The 19656-nt window shown below is 38.4% G+C and overlaps 1 protein-coding gene across 2 annotated transcripts in view; it reads left to right on the forward strand.

Annotated features, from left to right (window-relative positions):
* LOC137278255 (semaphorin-2A-like) overlaps nt 1-19656 on the forward strand; it is a 328809-nt gene that overhangs the window by 176212 nt on the left and 132941 nt on the right. The window contains exon 1 of one of the 2 annotated variants that reach the window (XM_067810478.1): nt 1858-2024. The exons of the other annotated variant lie outside the window; for it this stretch is intronic. The gene's annotated coding sequence lies outside the window, so the exon portion shown is untranslated. Of the gene's footprint in view, nt 1-1857; nt 2025-19656 lie in introns of those variants that run through there. 2 annotated transcript variants of the gene reach the window in all.

Here is a 19656-nt window from a genome sequence, read left to right on the forward strand (position 1 = left end):
ATTACTGAGTTTTCAACCAGCTTTATTTGGGGACAGAATATATTGTGATATTCAGCAGAATGGGTTCTTATTTATTCTGTTGTGATTCTTCAGAATTAATTGTTGTTCAGAGAAATATATCGTTTGAAACACATCCCTGTATTATAAACATCAGTTATATTTCATGCTTCAAGGGTCAGAGTGGTAGCCCAGTGGTTAGTGTTCCACTGAAAACCTAGGTTTAATTCCCCACATAGGTACAATGTGTAAAGCATATTCTGGTTTTCCTTACCGCGTTACTGCTGGAATGTTGTTGAAAGCGGCATAAAACCTCACTCACTCACTCACTCACAAGCTCACTCACTTGCTCTCTCACTCTGAAAAAATGTTGTGATCATCCACATCTGTCTGTCGCCACACACAGGTCCATGACTACTTTGTGACATGATGTAACAAATATTGGTTGCTGTAGCATTGATTGTTGCAATCACTCTTACACCATGCATGCTGACCTAGTTAATCATCCCACTTTAGTAATGATTGTGGCCTCAGCTTTTCAGCCCACATATAATAGATGCACTAGATAACCTTAACACCAGACTCTTTCACTCGCCACAAATTCATTTTTATAATTGAGGAATATGTGGTTGCCTCAGCTTTTAATCCTTCACTAAGCAGGTCATTAAAAAGGTCTGTGAATCAAGACAATGATTCACCTTGGCTGACCACTCAGTCTCCTATAATTCCCTCCCTTGCTGATTGTGGGTGAGAATTAGGACCCAGCAATCTATACTGGTCATAAGTGGTGACAAGATGGATCTGGTTGATTGGTCTGAGCTCGTTGATTGTGGATCATCACACCCTAATTGTATGGATCATGCTTGTGATATCAATCACTAGGTTTTCTGCCTGAGACTTTAGTTTTGACAGCAGCAGAAACACTATTGAGAGCTGTTGAACAACAAACAAGTAATGGAACACATCATTCAGTATTATTTTTTTATATGCATACACATCGGTAATTCAAGACATTAGCAAGTATGTCCCTTCTGCCATGTGTCGAGCATTATGTCCTCAGGAAACAAATCAATATGTCTATCCCTTAGTCTGGTATGAGAACTACCTGGACAGGCTCATGAAATTTGCCATCTCTGCGCTCGAGTCAGTGTCCATAGTGTAGAGTTATCAAGCTGCACCTGACAGTCATTCAAAGCAAGACTGACTCAGGTCTTCCATGTTAGATGGTCATTACACATACATTTCAGGATATGTCTTGTCTTGGCTAATCAAATTCCTCCTCTGCCCTGTAGGGAGGATTATCTAATTACCCAACCCAACATGTCCATTTGCTGTCTGAGCATACAATAAACTTCTTAATCATTTGCAGCAAATATCAGCAATTCCAATCCGTCTGCTTTATCTGCTCCATCTGACCCAACCTTAAACCTTGAGATAAAGGTAGTTTCACAGCCAGCTATTATCAGCTCGTGGTTTTGTCCTCTAAAGTGTGTTGCTTAACAGATTCATCTTCTTTGGCCACCCTGAAGTAGTGAAAAAAAGATGACAGATTTCTGTCCCAGTGCCCATTTGTGGTGTGTTATATCATTTTGTTTCACTGAAATCCAGCATTTCCGTGCACCCTGTCAGTTCATCTGACATCTGCTACCCCACATAGTGATCATACATTCTACCCCCTACCCATAACAGAACCAGGTCTGTGTCTGTCTGGCCGTCAGTCCGTCTGATACAGCTTGACACTAGCTATTGCCAGCCCTCTCTCCCCTCTCTGTATCTCTCCTGCAGAGTGGTTCGCACCAGCAGTCTCTCCGCTAACTACCCTGACCAACCGACAGAGAGAGCGAGCAGGCTAGCAGCCTGAGAAGGGTCTCAGTCCCACTCACAACATAGAGGCAGGCAGGCAGGCAGGCACACTGCCAGTCAATCACTTGCTGTTACTCTGGACTCTACTCCATTATTCAATGCTCAATTCATTATTTGCAGCAGGGTGATGCAGAGGACCATTATTCAGAATGGACAACAGTAAGGTAAGGCCGTGTTTGCATCAGAATGCCCTCGTTTCCTGATAAGCCGTAGCCGTTATTCCTCCACATCCAGTGTAAACACTGTACTGGTGATGCCTAGCCTCCAGGCTGGGGGATTCCATAGTTCATGCTTGGTGATATCTCAGTGTTCTCTACCTAGCTGTCACTTTGACTTGACTCTTACTGCAGGTCTTCACACAAATGGTAAGCTGTATTTATCGTTCCCATCTTAACACATGATGACAGAATTACCATTGACCAATTGAGAATGTATGGCAGTGAGTACATTCTTCCTGTGATCAGCCTGGCTCTAATGCTGTAGTATTTTCACAATGTGGTGTAATGTGTTTGAGGATACGCTTTACGTGATCGTGGATTGTTGTTGAGAAGGGTTATGTGTTGGAGTTAGAGGAATGAATCACCTCTAGTGTTCATGCTTTCTGAGTTCTGTTTATGTGGCCTAGGGTTTAGAAGGTCTAACATATGGTGCTGGCCGACCTAGCAGATATACTCTACATCATCAGTTGACCTGAATCTTGATAGCTCTGGCCATCAGTATCAAGCACCAGTATTATGTGTCTGTTATGTAAGTACTTGTAACATCCTCTTCTCCCACTTTAATTCAGCCTGACAGAGTAAACATTTATATTGTTTACTTAATGTTTATCAGTCAAGATTTTGTAGTGTCACTTTTCAGATTAGCTAAACATGAAATCCTGCTCGTCAGCCATCAAACCATAATTTTCAGTTGACAAACAGTTAAACCTGATGTATGGTAAACTGCTGAAGGACACAAAGTGAACTTAGTTAGTTCAAGAATTTAGTTCAAGCAATGGTATTGACTGGAGAAGTAAATATTACATAATGATGATGCTGTATGAGAATTTTCAAAAGGGTTGCTGACTGAGTGATCACAAACTGTGATGACCACTGATTGATTGGTCCTGGTCCTCTCAGTTACTGTCCACACTTCTTCTGGACAGAGGAGTCTCCTTGATATTTCAAAACAAACAACCAGGCCTATCAGCTGGCACAATACCTAGAGAAATGGAGCAAATCTCACCAGGATCTCACTGACGACTTTACAGATCACTTGAAGAAACATCTTGTCTCATTTCAGAACATTACACACCAGTATAATTTGTGTTTGTTTCAATCCGAGACACTGCTTAGACCTTGTTTATCTTCATGCTATGCATTAGCCAAAGAATTTTGAAAACATGCCCACTGCCATGTTATCCTGTCATGGTGTGTTCGTGTCACTAGACATGGAGCAGTGATGTATTTCATGGTATAGTATACACTAGTCTCTCTCACAGTCCCTGAACAACATTATTTTCCCTCTTGTCGAACCCTCTTTTCAACCTGAAGCAAGTCTAGATTTGCTCAGGTTCTGGAGGGGCTCCTTTTTAATTTCAATGGGTTTGTTTGTTACTATAAAAATAATATATATTTCAGAGACTAGAATATTCATAGACTAAACATTTGTCAAGGTATACACTATCCTCCTTACTTCAAGAATGGTGGCAGAGTAGCCTAGTGGTGAAAGCATTGGCTCATCAAGAGATAAGGGGTTCAATTCCCCACACGAGTACAGAATGTGAAGCCCATTTCTGGTATCCCCAACTGTGATATTGCTGGAATATTGCTAAAAGTGGAGCAAATCTCAGTATTTCAAGTGCATCCTCATACAATAGTCCAATTGGTATGAAGCATATATTACTCTTAAGTGTTTACTTTGTCAAAGTTTGACAGAAATGTTTATTAAAATTTATGTACCTCATCTGAAACCCATAGAACAGCTTCTAACCAAGTGATTTTATCAAGAAAATCAAATCTGATGATAAAATATAGATATTTTATCTGAACACTAAGGTTTTTTCTTCAATGGGATATTGAATTATAGGGATTAGGGTGTAATTTTATTTTGTTGGTTTATGTTTGGTAATAATGCTTATTTCTTGCTGTGAAATACAAGGTGATTGATGAAAAGTATGAGCCGTGTTCACTGAGACATAGAATCTGTGGGCTGGAGTTTCTGGTAGCTGCAGTAATGTTGACTGTATCTCATAATTCCTATCATTGAAGTATTTTATATTGTGAACACAAACTCAGTGTATCAATAAATCTATGTATAGATCTTGATGATTGAAACTTAGTATGTACTTTCATAAACGCTGGTCCATGATCAAGTGGTATATTAAATATTTCTGAAATGAAGTATTATTGCATTGTAACTGAATATATTTTATAACTGTATATTATACTACATATAGTATTATACTTTGTATTTTCTTCTATGAAATACTGAAATAGATTAATTTATGAAATACATCATGATTGCGGTACTCTTGGATGGTTTGTGAAGTTGATACTGAGGTATAAGGATAATTGAGTGTAAAAATACTTGCATGTAAAGATACTTGGATGTAAGGATACTTGGGTGAAAGGATACTTGGATGTAAGGATACTTGGGTGACTTGGATGTAAGGATACTTGGGTGAAAGGTTACTTGGATGTAAGGATACTTGGGTGAAAGGATACTTGGATGTAAGGATACTTGGATGTAAGGATACTTGAGTGAAAGGATACTTGGATGTAAGGATACTTGGATGTAAGGATACTTAAGTGAAAGGATACTTGGATGTAAGGATACTTGGGTGTAAGGATACTTGGGTGAAAGGATGCTTGGATGTAAGGATACTTGGGTGAAAGGATACTTGGATGTAAGGATACTTGAGTGAAAGGATACTTGGATGTAAGGATACTTGGATGTAAGGATACTTGGATGTAAGGATACTTGGATGTAAGGTTACTTGAGTGAAAGGATACTTGGATGTAAGGTTGCAGTAATATTGAGGTTACTTGGATGTGAGGATACTATGATATATACACCTTATATGCTTATAACAAAGCATATTTTAAGTATTGTATCATCATTGCTGTTTGTAATGCTTTGAGTCAGTGAGTTTAGTTTTATGCCGTTTTTAGCAATATCCTGCAAAATTATCATGGCAGGGGACAATAGAAATGGTCCTTACCCATTGTACTTATGTGGGGAATCAAACATGGATCTTCATCATGACTAGCCAGCGCTTCAACCTCATGGCTTCACCACTACCCCACCACCTCGTAAAAATCATGGATAATTATGGACAGTACTCCCACATGTTCCAACAGGACAGTTGCACAAATGGAAATGTGGAATGGATGAATTGGTTTTAGATGTCACTGTACCCTGACAGACAATGATGTTGCTTATAATATCAATCACTAGTTTTACTCAGTTGTTTACTGGTTGACATCATTACATTCCTAGATGTCATTGTACACTGATGCTCAGGTTATTGCTCATGATATCAATCATTGATTTTGCTGACACAGATTCAACTATGCTCAACCAAAACGTTAGGGACCAAGCATTTAATAGTTCTTATATACTTTTCACACTTTGATAATCATTAAAATTTACTTAAATGTAGATATATGATTTGAAATTGTATCCATTTAAAACTGGATGAATAAGGATATGGTAACACATCTTTATGAAAGCAGCCACTTTATGTTAACTACATGCACTAGATACATGAGTAATCGTAAAAATGGTTTCATGCCACCAATCAACCATTTTGCAAATCATGGCATTGGTCATTGACAAGTATACAACACCTGTCAATAGCAGGTATAGAATCAACAAGATGCAATGATATACTGAAGAGTTAGATCCATACCTACACAAGGGACCCCTGAAAGTTTGGGGTAGAATTTGCCTTCAGCAACCCAGGATCATAAAACTAAACTCACTCACTCACTTACACGAGGCTCAGATATTTAAACCAAATTGTCATCCCACATGATGGTTTCCTGCTGAAAAAATGCTTTGATCCTTAGCTAAGTGTGAACAGTATATTATGATCCATATAATGGTTAAATATTGAATATTGGGGTGGTCCTTAGCTTACTGTGTTGAGTGTATATACAGGTTGCCATCTTGAACGAGTGTGATTTATATGACTACACCATATGAATAATAGTTGAACAAAACAGATAAATTTGCAAAATACAATGTGGTACAGTTTGGTTTTGCTACTTTTGCAGTATAAATGACATAACTACATCTATGAACATCTAGATATTCAGTAGTTTGAAAGGTTGATAATATGCATTGTAGCACTTAAGATATTGTAATGAATAATGCATGGCCATATTCCACGAGTTTGTTTGTAAAAAGAACGGCCTTGAGCAACTATGTTGAATTTTTCAAGCGTATTGAATATAAAATTGTCATTTTAGAACATTCGAAAGCATCAATACTTTTTATTTCGATCAATTCAAACCATAATGGACTGTTTGAATCCTAATTGATACATGTTACATCGTGTTGAGGGATGAGTGATTCATTGGCCGATACATCAACCTGTTGGCATCATGTAAAGTGCAAATTTATTCCATTGTATTATAAATTCAGACGCTTGTCTCTTTGGCTTTGTATACAGGAGACTCAAGCCTTTCTGTTGCTGCTTTAAAATCACTTTGGGAAATGAAATGCTGATCCAATTAGTGTTGTTATTGAAATTTAAGGTTCAGTGCCACTTTCATCAGATAGACTGTAAAATTCCATATATCATGCATTGTTAATGACATTGATTTATAAGCCATCCTGCTAAAAATTCACTCGATCATACTTTTGAATTGCCGAAATTGGATCATATACGATGGACCTAGCCACACCGTTGTATTTTTGCATGTTCTGCCTGTCTACTTGAGAATGTCCGTCTAATAAGGCACCCCAAGGCTTTTTTCCATTTACCTATTTACAAGTCCAGGGTCTCCTTGGGGTAAGAATGTAATCAGAGCCTTTATCTTTCTAACCCAAACCACCAACCAGCATGGCTGCCATATATGTGAAAGTTCCACATTCAGTTTAGGAATATGCTTCATTGGTAAATTGTTTCACTGTGGTGATGGAGGTATGGAGTCAAGCATCTATTAGATCAGCGATAGATTGGAGTTGATGGTTCCTCTTGCCGTCATGGAACTCTGCCATAGCCTATGTTCTACCCTCCGGCCATATTTGCTTTTAGTGAATGTTATGTGCAAACCTTTTAACCAATATATGTGTTTGCGAATGAATTGAGTTGAACTGAATATATTTTTAATGACCATTTATGAAATCCAATGTACAGTACATGCTGTGTGAGGATGTTCTGACATTACTACAGTAACCGAAAATTAAGCTATCAAGGACATATTTTTTCAAATGTCAGAACAGCCATTTGTGGTGACACAAATGTTCTGGTTAATATAGAAGCATGTTACAGTGAACTGAACAGGAAATTCCCGGGGAATTTTAACATCATTTGAAGAGACTGAATTCGTAATTTATGGAGTGTTTTCTCCAAGTTCAGTATCTTTAATATCACACATAATTTTTGTATTTTTTGTTTGTTTACTTTACACAGCATTCAGTATGTATTCCATGTAGATATCTGAACCAGACAATCCAGTGATTCACTTTACTCAATTCTAACCCAGGATCTTCAAGGGCTATATCATATTTTAGATGGCTTTACATATGATAGTGATAGAATTTTACACATATTTATTGGGAAACATTACATATAATATTAAAACAGAGTTTGTTGAATTTGTGTATAATTTTTATAGTCGCCTTACTCTGCATGTGACTTTACACATATTTAAAGCGACTTTACACATATTTATCATTGATTTCACAAATATTTATCGTTGACCTTGCACATATGTATATTGACTTCACACCTTTTAATTGTTACTTTACTCATCATATCTACAGGTGACTTCACACATCATGTTAATAGTTGACTTCACACATCATGTTAATAGTTGACTTCACACATCATATTAAATCAATTCATGCACTCAATTCAACACGAATCTGACTGTGACTGTGACTGAGTTGAGGATTGATAACGTACATGTCGCTTCACCTTCCTGTCAGGTACTAATATTAGGAATGTATGTTTATAGGACATGTCAAAGTTGTTGTTACTGAAGCCTGTCTGGCGTGTGATACTGGTTCTTCAGTATGTTGTTTTGAATATATCACCTGTCTGTTAGCATGGAGACAGGTGTTGTTTGTCCATGACTGTCTGATATTGTTTCTTCATAATTGGGTTCACTAAGGACATACTCATGATGACCAAGGTCATCACTCCAGAGTACTGGTTTGAATGCTAAAATAAGCAAAGCCTCTTCCTGATGTTGTTGGCTCTGAATTTACTGGAATATTAAAAGCTGGATAACATCAAATAACTCATAGTGTGCAAGGTTGGTTAAATCATCTCACTCACTCACTCACTCACTCACTCACTCACTCACTCACTCACTCACTCACTCACTCATATAAAGATCCAGACTAGAACCTAGAACTTGTCCGCAGCAACCATTGCTTGTTGAAAGCTGATTAACAGGATTAGATAGTAAGGCCCGTTGACTTGGTCAACACATGTCATCATATCCCATGAGAGAAGATCAGTGCTCGTATTGTCAATGACTGGATTGTCTGGTCCAGATGTGATTATTTACAGACTGCAGTATGGCTGGATTATTGCTGAGGGTGCCATTAAACAACATACACACAATCTAACACTCATACGTTCTCTTCTGTGTTACACCTGTATATGATTACTTGAAATACAGACTCACAGGTTCATAGTCGTTCAGGTCAATCAAGGTATATTGATTAAACATAGTAATTTCTGAGTAAATGTGGTTATTAAGAATATTAACAGACATTTGTCTTATGTTACACGGTTCATATTATATGGGTGATAAGATGCCCCTGTACTGTGTGTATCAGTAATCAGTAAGGAAATTAATTGTTATCACTAAATTTCACTGTGGAAAACTGTCAATATTGATGTAATAAATACATAATCGACCTGTTTACAAAATGTATTTTTGTCTGTTTTCATCAATACAGATGTTACTTGAAGAGACTTTTGATATTTAATCGCTATGTTCAAATGTCGAAGAGTATTCATTTAATTTTTAATGTCTTTTTTTTTCCTTTTCTCTTTTTTTTTCATTTTAGGTCTAAATCTGGTCTTTTGAAAACCTATGAAATTATGTCTTTCAAATGTCAACCCCTCAACAAAAATGTCAAATTTCAAGACTACTGAATGAAAACTTGTCATTATAAAACATCTGAAAGGAGTATTGATCGTTGGTCTTAAGGCAAGACATGATTTTCTTTGATATCTGCAATATTTTGATAACTATGCCAGTTAGGTGACAGTTCATATGTATAGCTGATGGTGGTTTGGCTGGTAATCAATGTCTGAGAAAAATAACAAGCATACAAATAAATTTGACCAAATTCAAGATGAAAGCATTAATGAAGATTGGGAAAAAATCAGCTGAGATTTTTCTTTGTTCTTTTTTTTTCTCAAATAGTTGTAAGTTTTTAGAAATTGTCTTTTGTAATATGCATTCTATGTTCAAAGGAAGAACACTTTTAAAGCTATATTCTTTATTTTTGTGGCTGGGCAGTATTACTAAGTGTGTCTTTTTCACCATTATCCCAATCTTGCATGATATCAGTTGGCCAGACTATAGTATTTGTTTGGTTATGGACATTGCTAAATTATTAAAATATTTACATCACTGAAGTTGTTTTTAAGATATATTGAATTTAAATTTTGTCAGTGTACCAAGCCAATGATTATAGTCAACATAAACCTACTCACTAGCTCATGTAGGAATTTAAACTTCCCCTTGCAACTGTTTTTTCTTCTCTCATCCTCTGTTCATCAAGAAAGTACCTACAACAATGCATGAAAGAATGCATGATGTATCAAGCAATACAAGACAAAAAATATGTTAGACAGTTTATCAACATTGATTGAAACAATTCATTGAACAATACATTTGATTAAATTGAATGGCCCGACCAAAATTTGATTCTGAATATGATTCAGTTTCCAATCTCCACCTTTAAAACCTTTTTTTATTGTCATTTTTCATAATAACACATAATACATTTCTTGTGTGAAAAGGATTTGCACTCTCTAGTACAATGGGGAAATTTCATCAAAGTTGAGATAGCTTTACCATTCCAGCTTAAGGTCTGAACATTTGCGGAGGAATAGGGTGAAGTTTTATGGTGTCTGATAGTCTGAGATTCCATTCTCAGAAATGCCCGATGTATCCCAAGGTGTGTGGCTTCCTGTGCTAACTCATCTTGTCTTCAGCAAGTTCCTAAAGAAGATAGCATAGTCATTACTGGCTGTAAATCAAATGTGAAGGCACTAAAGGTCTCTCACAATGGTTTTACTGCTACTGTCCTGGATCCTGGTCTGAATTACATCTAATAAACCCACCTTGGTGACTCTTACAAAGTTGATACCAGGGACTAATGAGAGCATGGTCAGTGTGTTGTTTTTGTGCAGAACAAGGTCAAGGAGACATTTTATATATACATATCTTCAATTCCAATTTAGTTACAGTGTCGCAGTTTTGTATGTTTTAGTCAGAGAGTACATGTAGCAAACAGATCTTTTTTCAAATTTTCATGATGGATTTATAAGGAGTTTGTGTCCTTCCAGGTACCCAATCTACAACTGATTGGTTTGGGTGAGAATTTATGAGGTGGATTAGGTGTGCATTTAACTATAAACAATAGTAATGTTTATTTTTTGGGGTAACATTGCTCTGTACAGAGTTATGTCCCTTAGGGATGCATGGATTCTCTGATCATCGTTTCAAATCCCACATGTGCACAGATTTGGATTCCATCTTTGTTTGGACTGTACCTGTGTTAATGGGTTTCACAAAGGTGGTAAACATCTGAGAGCTACATCACTTTGAAGTTCTCTGCACCTCAAGCTGAAACACAGTGGAATAGCTGACATGTTGTTGACGTTGTTTTCAAAGCCAACATGTTGTTGATGTTGCTTTCAAAGACAACTATGTCGCTGCAGCTATGGTGTAGCATTGCACCGACTTCAAATGTAAGATAACCGACATCATCGTATTTCAACCAGTTTTATTGCTTCTCCGTTGATTTATTCTTGAATAATTCCACTTGTTTGAGATATATCTGCACCATCCCATGTTTTACAAGTAACTAAATCCGACTAGAATATGGGATTTGAGACAGCCATAACTATCAGTAACACATGCATTAATAATACATGTATTTCTGTCATATCGGTTTATTCAGAGAATCTAAATAGCCTGATGATGTTGTAAATCAGTAGAAGATTATGATGTGCCCAATCAAGATCTGATTTGGAATTGATGAAATGGCCAGATAAACACAGTATGTGTGCAGTGTGGGGAATGTGTTTGCAGTACACAGCAATATCCATGTATAGCCCCACACTCCATGCTAATGCATCCTGCATACTCTCCCAGTATAACAAGAAAAACAGTAGAGATGATGACAAGATCAATGATTCCTGATTTCTCCTTATAATGAAGATGACCAGGCTGCTCACAGAACATCAGGGTTTTCCAATAATTTGGCAGACATTATTTCTTGTCATGCCTGGGTCAGTATTTGAAGGTCAAGGACCTGTGTCCCTTCCCCTTGTTAATTGCATCGCTCAGTACACACATTAACCCTCATGGTGATAGGGAAATATCTTGGTTTTCACATGGGATTTGTGTGAAGGTATTTTTGGTCACATAGAGCCTTGTGTGATTGGAGCCATCTTATTCCAATCTGAATTGCCAATACATACAAGGTCAAGTGGTTTTTAACCTCCAATGAGAATTTTTAGTCAAAGTTTGCAGATGTTCCCCAAGGTAAACAAGGCCACGTGGGAAGGAAGGATGATAACTCTTTATCATCCCAATAACACCCATCCTGATGCATAGACATGCGTAGTGTGTGTTATGATGTGTAAAATTGTGTATGTATGTAGATCGTTCATATTGTCCTACCGTGTTGGTTTATTCTCGATGTTTGGCAGGCAAATAAAAAAGGATGTCATCAATGTAAACACATACACAGGCGTCTCCGCATGTCTATTAATGAAAAAGATAGACTACAGATGTGTTTACACAGACCTGGATTTCCATGGGATATATGCAAATACTGCCTGGTTATTGACCATGGGTGGGAACTACAGATTCTTGGTAGTTCAGTGAGTCTGACCAATCACTCTGAGTGGTCTTCCCAACAAGTAACATGGTTATGGCTTTCTTACATCACATGATAGTCATGGGATTGATTCCCCTTCATGGAATCCCAATATGTGAAGCCCTTTCTGATGTCTCTGTCTGAGATTTTGTGGGAATATTGCTAAAAACATATCTGACATATATACTCAAACCCCGTGGATTCAGTATTCCATTCTCTGGTTCACACAGAATCCATTTCAACATGACAGTCTCAAAGTGTCTGAAATGTCATGTAATACTGATACTAATTCTGTGGAATAAAAAGTCTTGAATAAAGTTTCAAGTTCCAAGTATATGTAAGCATGTTTTTGGAGCAATCAGCATGATAGCGGGAAATCAATGGAGGAGGAGTGATTTATTTTGGGGGTCTGACATAAAAATGGTATTAGTGGTGTCTTGTTTTCTTTAGCTGTGTTTAATGAAATACAGGGATAAGGTCAATGGCAGGAGGCACCATGAACCCCAGGCATCGATCATGTGTGATATCACTCATTGTTTGCAATAAATATAGTTTTTGTAAGATAAAAGTGTCTGCAAGTGTAAGCGAGCCCCTCGGTGGATCAATACTCTTTAAGCTTCCTCTCATTGAGTGATTTGATGAATTGCTGGTACGGAGGCTAGGACAAGCCAGCCGCTAGGGATTTAATCAACATTTGGTAGTAGTTTCGTATCGCCCAAATAGCCCCACCTGTCCTTGACTTAGAAATTCATCAAGCTCTCTTTATTGACGCCTGTTTAAGATTTTTTCATCAGTAGATTACAGATTTGGAATGGAAGGATTTCATTTGGCCTCCTACTTTATGTCTTCAGGGCAGTAATGTTATCGGGACGATGTATGATGTAGTTTGCTGTAATTATGGAAAATGTTTGGCCCCTGAAACTGCATTCCAGTGATGAGGCAAGGGGATTATGTGCCATGAATACTTTTTTGGTCAAGTCTACAGACAAGAAGCTGTTCCCCGTGTAGTACAATGTACAATTTGAATATAATAAGATGTTAATATTCAAACTTATCAAAACATACATAATTCTGCTGTGTTAAACTGTCTCTGCCTCATCTGACACACAAAGAGTTATGCGAGAGATACACTTCTGATAAGTGCATCGTTGGTGAACACTCATGCTGAAATTCAGAAGTTTACCACATTGCATGCAAAGTATAAAATCATAATCAGGCTAATGATTCGAATCACAATCTCAGATATCTCCTGTGCAAGGAGTGTGTAATTGAAGGATAGATATATTCGTTTGTGTAATGTATGCTGTCAGAAGTAAGATATTGTAGAAGCTGACTGTCTGATACATGCAATTCAGTATCACTGTGTAAGCTTTTATTCCAAAGGTAATATTGGTAAGCCAGCAATACTTGTAATTGTCAATACAGTGAAGATGTGGCAGTGGGTGGAGTATTGAAGGGTCATCCCCAAACCCAGATGTGATTGCAGACATTGTATATGCCCATTCTTGGCCTCACTCACTCACTCACTCACTCACTCACTCACTCACTCACTCACTCACTCACTCACTCACTCACTCACTCACTCACTCACTATTCACTATTAGAGCAGGAGGCCTCAAAGTACAACCTTCAATTTCAAATTGGTGCTGTGTGTGAATCCCTTTTCTGGTGTTCTTTACAGCGATATTGCGGAAAGATTGCTAACAGCACCAGAAAACCCCACCCTCTCGGTGTTGAATTTGGAGCCAGTCTGCCAAGCCAAGACTTTTTCCCCAAATCCACCTTTTTGTTCATTATTGCTTTGAAATAACCAATCTTTTGGCTGCAAGCATCTACACATAAGGTTCCACTACTGTATCACTGATTACGATATGTTTGGTCAATTTGATAAATGTATATGTCTGGTATAGAGAGCAGCGTCCAATGAAGTGAATTTGGTCTGCTGTAATACATGAGAATATGGGGCCACTGAGACTGGGATGGGAGTGTAACAGATTACTTACATCATTTTACTTGCCTATAATCAGTCTCTAACAGCGATTTAAATATGAAATAACCAAATGGTGTGTAGCAACATACAGTTTTATTGATTACCTCTTTACACTGAATACAGCAACATTTTTCACCTCAATGTAATTTTGGATGGAATCACTCAATTTTCTTTGGAATGAAATGTTGCAAAAACTATTCACTTAGAATGGAAGTACAAAAATGTGAATTATTAATTGTGTATGGCAGTCATACAGTGCACATGCATAAGTTGTCATGGGTGGCTACACTTTGCTGCTTTTCCCTGGGAAAGAAATGCTTGTCCTTGGCTGCCTCGGAACATGCGTAACAACTGCATCTGCCTACATTGTGATGTCATTGTGCTCCACAAATCACAACGTCCTGGACAGCATGTGCACAAAGGGTAACATGCATGCACACATGCAATTTCAAGGAATTTTGCCAATGTGCAATGTCATCTTGACCCAGGCCATTATTCCCACAATATTCTGCATTTTTCTGAAATAAAACCAAGTGTGGTAGACAAAGAATTTCAGTTTTACTAATGCATTTTCCATGCCATGTGAACTAAAAAAATATGTCAGAATTTAAAGTTGGATAGTTTATTGGAGAGAACCAGGTTCGTGTTTTGGCGTTTGTGGAGATTTTGATTGTAAGAGATATTGACTTTAGGGTTGCGGAAGCAGTAGACTGAGTCAGGCCGCTTGACAACTGGGTTGTAAATGGTGGGAGTAATTGTCCTTTCAAGTCCATCAGTTTACACTGCAGGGGTCTGGCAGGGCTGGGCTTCCCCTGTGTCCCCCCTTGTGTTAACTCCCCTCTCTGGGAGACAGATGGGAAGACATCGCCAGACTGACAACTCCTCGGGAACAATCTGACATGGAGGGCATCAAACTGGCACTGGGACTGTTTTATGGCAACTATTTTCCCTGTTTCCAATTTGATTATTGCTATGAAAATAATAGATGCTGGATGCCCAGAGGTGTTTTTAACAACTGTGCAAGCTGTCTTTCTTCTCTGACAAAGTACTGTAACACTAAACGGTTCCTCTGCTGACTGTTCATATCAGTTAGCACCGTAGATGCCGATCTACGGAGATAATGATTTCCATCATATATTTATTGAAATAATATATCGGTGAATTTTACTTGGAATGAATAGTAAATCAGTATAAAGCATTAAACAAGACCTTTAACATTCAGGCATGAAACCTGATGAGACATTGTGAATGGAAGTAAGCCAGTGCTGCTGTGTCACAGTGGTAGTGGGTCACGTTGTAACGATTCCCTGAATGGTATATCTTGCATGATTGCAGCCTTGTCATGATCTGAAAAGAACAAATTGTTGAGTATAGAACTTTGAATAATGTATCTATAATGACTTGACAATAGTGAGTAGAAGTGTTGGAGAATTTGTGTCATGTGTGTTTCTCTGGAACAAGTGTATGAGTATTCATTTTATGGAATATTTGGTAACCATTTTTGAGATCTGGGACAGGAATTAATCTGATTCATAGGAGGTGAGTGAGTTTAGTTTTATGTCGCTTTTAGCAATATTACAGCAATATCACAGTGAGAGACACCAGAAACGGGCTTCACACATTGTGCCCATGGGAAGAATCGAACCCGGGTCTTTGGCGTGACAAGTTGACACTTTAACAACTAGGCTGGCCCACTGCCTTCATAGGAAATAAATGGTGAATAGTCTGTCATCATGCCTGGTCATTATGGTCACTGTTCATCATATCAGTCACTGATTTAGATGCCCAAATTTTAACTTCTGTCCTACATCCGAGCTGCTGAGAAAGGTAGTAAACAGCAAAGTGTTTGTAACATATACATGTTTGTACTCCTGATCTCCACCCACAAAAAAACATACCACAAACCTCAGACTCAATGATATCACCATCCGTCAACCTATCTGAAAACAACAAATGTTTCTTCCCAATGTATATTCAGCTCCAGATGCTGCCAAGATGGAATCCTTCAAGCCAAGACCCTGCATCATTCTTGTATACCTTACTGTACTTGTTTATGGATACTCTGTCACGGAACTGTGGGTTTACAGCATGCTAATATTGTTTAGAGGATTCATTATTAGTTTAGTGGGGACCATCTCCTGGTTGTAAGTGTCAAGTGCACCTTGGCAGGACCTAGCCATCACTCAACTCAATCTATTCTTGTTACAAGAAGCAGGTGAGCAACATCTCGATATATCTGGAAGTCTCGCACTGAGTGGCCTCCGCTCCTATGCTGCTTTTATTGGCATTGAAGATTATGATGTATTCAGTGCTCCCACAACAAAGAAATACACCTCTGCCTTTGTGATGAAGGTTTTTGGAAAATAACTGCAGGAGCCGAATCTCATATAGCGTCTTGAAGAGTATCATCTTCAGAAACTATCACATGGTGGTATTTTGCAATAAGACCATCTTAATTGACATGTCAGAGTGAGAAGGATGGAGAAACATGCCTGACCAAGATTCCTGAGGAAGTGATTTTTTATCCTGGGACTACTTCATATCTCACTGGGACATTTTAGAGAGTTCTATCATGAAACTTGATTAACTTGGCTTGGTCGCCATGCATTAATCTGAAAGCCTGCAGGGAATTCAGGGTCAGAATAAGTCTTCTGTGTCCAATTCTTGTCACAGAAACAGCCTGAACCAAGATCAGATGGTTAGAATGGTTGGCTTGGCTGACGAGTTGCATTCTTCCCCAGTGCTGTGTATTTTGCTCGTGCTGTCAAACGACGGTGGTGATTCAGTTTGTATTGTCTGCCATGACCTAACTGGAATGTTTTGAACTGTATAAAAGAAATAACATTCCCCCAGTGTATGAAACAGTGTAGCTTCATCCAGTAGTTTAGAGGATGTACAATGATGTTGAATCAGAATTTGTAATGGGAAATATGATCCATCCAAGCACAAGCCAGACTCAGCAGCCATTGTGGACACGAAATCCCCAGTTAATTTTCATTGTGTCACAAGTATAAGGTGCTGGGGACCTTCCCTTTACCCCAAATCCACCGGGGCAAATGTTTCTGAGACCATGTTTCTGATGTAAGCTTATGTTTCCTTCAACCTCCGTCAGAATCAGATTCTCCCGATTCCTTCTCCATGTGTAGTGATGTCAAAATGTCTCAGGGGGCGCCACAACCTATCCAAACATCCTCAACTGAAACTCAGAGTTATGATAAGAAGCTAGTCTGTTACCTGCTGTTTTGGCACACATTAGGATAGTGTAGGCAATCTAGGACTTGTTGATGTATTAATGAAACCATACCTTGGTGATTCAAGAGATGTTCTATCCTGTAAGTAGAACTGATCATGAAGCTCTCAGACTCATAGGATAGCAAGATTACATGCTTTAAGCAGTTAGACCAAGCATGTGCACCTATATTTAGAATCGGCAGTATTAGTTAAGATTAGATCTTTTGAAAAGTTGATGTAGTCCATCCGTATGGTTTATTCAGCCGAATCAACTCGGCATATTGGAAATGGCTTCCCCTTCCATCAATCTGTAATGGTCTAAATTTGGCTTGTTAATAACATATTGGCACTAAGAGTGTTTGTGTTCTTACTTGCGCTACGTCAATTTCTACTACATCATGTGAAATTGATTGCATCACATCGTGGTAACGTCTTGTCCCCTCCACAACTTCAGGCCTGCCAATGAAATATTCATCAAGTGCTTGACAGGTAATTACTGCATTCTCATGCTTTGATGGTTCAAGGCAAAGACATGCTCATGCTGCTGGGACAGGTGTTGTACAGGTAATCGAAATGAACAGTCTCATCACAGACATCCAGGCAGGTTTGAAAATGTGGCTTCCGATTTAGCAACAATGTTTTTTTGTCAGATCCAATTAGAATCCACTAGCAGTGAGGAGTAATATGAGTGGGATATAAAACAGGAAAAAAAATGAGATAAAGGTCTCTTGTTGAAAATGATATGTTCTTAGGGAACAGTCATCTAGATGTTTGTTACGTCATATCCATGCTTGTGGTTTTCATCAAAGTGAGGCGGTGGGGTAGCCTAGAGGTTAAAGTGTTTGCTCATCACACCAAATATATGTGTTCAATTCCCCTCAAGGGTAGAAAGGGTAAAGCCCATATCTGGTGTACCTGGCCGTGATATTGCTGGAATATTGCTCAAAGCATCAGTAAACTTCACTTGCTCACTTTCACCAAATTTATAGACATCCAAGATCATCATCAATTTATATAAGGGAGACAGTGGGGTAGCCCAGTGGTTAAAGCGTTCACTCATGACTCCAATTGCCCGCATTTGATTCTGGGTACAATGTCTGAAGCCCATTTCTGGTGTTCCCTGACATGATATGTGTGGAATATGGTTAAAAACTGCTTAATCTGAACTCATTCACTCACTTAGCAGTTGAGGCTTTCTTCACATAAGATAACATGCAAGTGGAATACTGACATCTGTGCATGAGGTAGTGAGCGAGGCTTCCTCCATCACCAGCAGCTTGGATGAAGCATGGACTGATACATAGGCAAATAATGTTTTCCAAAGAATTAAGTTTATCAGTACACTGACAGCAATCCAGGAAACCGATCATAAAACATGGCAATGTGTTTTTTCGGAATTTGCCATTTCAGGTTACGTGGTGAAACTAATGTGTAAACTGAGGGGTTTTAATCAGACAAACTGATGTATGGATAGTGTAATTGTGTGTGTTGATGTTACTGTGGAGATAATGCATTAAATATTGTTATAGTTCACAGGAAGGAGAGATTTTTTCTCACAGAGTGAGAGTCACACAGAGTCACAAAGTGGCAATGTATTTTTGTTGTATATCAGTGCAGGGGAGACATGTTGTTACACACAAAGATGAATAGTGTTGTGTTAGTATAATGAGGGACTGTTTTTGAATGTCACTAAAACTGGTTGATGAAGAACTACAAGGAGGGTATATTATTGTATGTTCCCACAAGTAACGAAATATTCCATAACTACAGGGAGACTGGTTGTATGCAGTGTTAACTGTAGTGGTTCCATTCTTGGTTTTACATATTTTGTTCATCCTGTTTGGTAGGGTACCCAGGTGGTTAAAGTGTTTGCTTGTCATGCTGAAGATCCAGGTTTGATTCCCCACATGGGTACAATATGTGAATCCCATAGCTGGCATCTTCTGGTGTGATCAAGCTGGAATATTGCTAAAAGTGGTTTAAACCATACTCACTCACTCACTCACTCACTCACTCACTATTAGAGCAGGAGGCCTCAAAGTACAACCTTCAATTCCAAATTGGTGCTGTGTGTGAATCCCTCTTCTGGTGTTCTTTACAGCGATATTGCGGAAAGATTGCTAACAGCACCAGAAAACCCCACCCTCTCGGTGTTGAATTTGGAGTCAGTCTGCCAAGCCAAGACTTTTTCCCCAAATCCACCTTTTCGTTCATTATTGCTTTGAAATAACCAATAACTCACTCACTCACTCACTCCTATGGAGGCAAGGCATCGTCAAGACAAA

Source organism: Haliotis asinina, chromosome 3, assembly GCF_037392515.1.
Source record: "Haliotis asinina isolate JCU_RB_2024 chromosome 3, JCU_Hal_asi_v2, whole genome shotgun sequence".
Taxonomy (NCBI): domain Eukaryota; kingdom Metazoa; phylum Mollusca; class Gastropoda; order Lepetellida; family Haliotidae; genus Haliotis; species Haliotis asinina.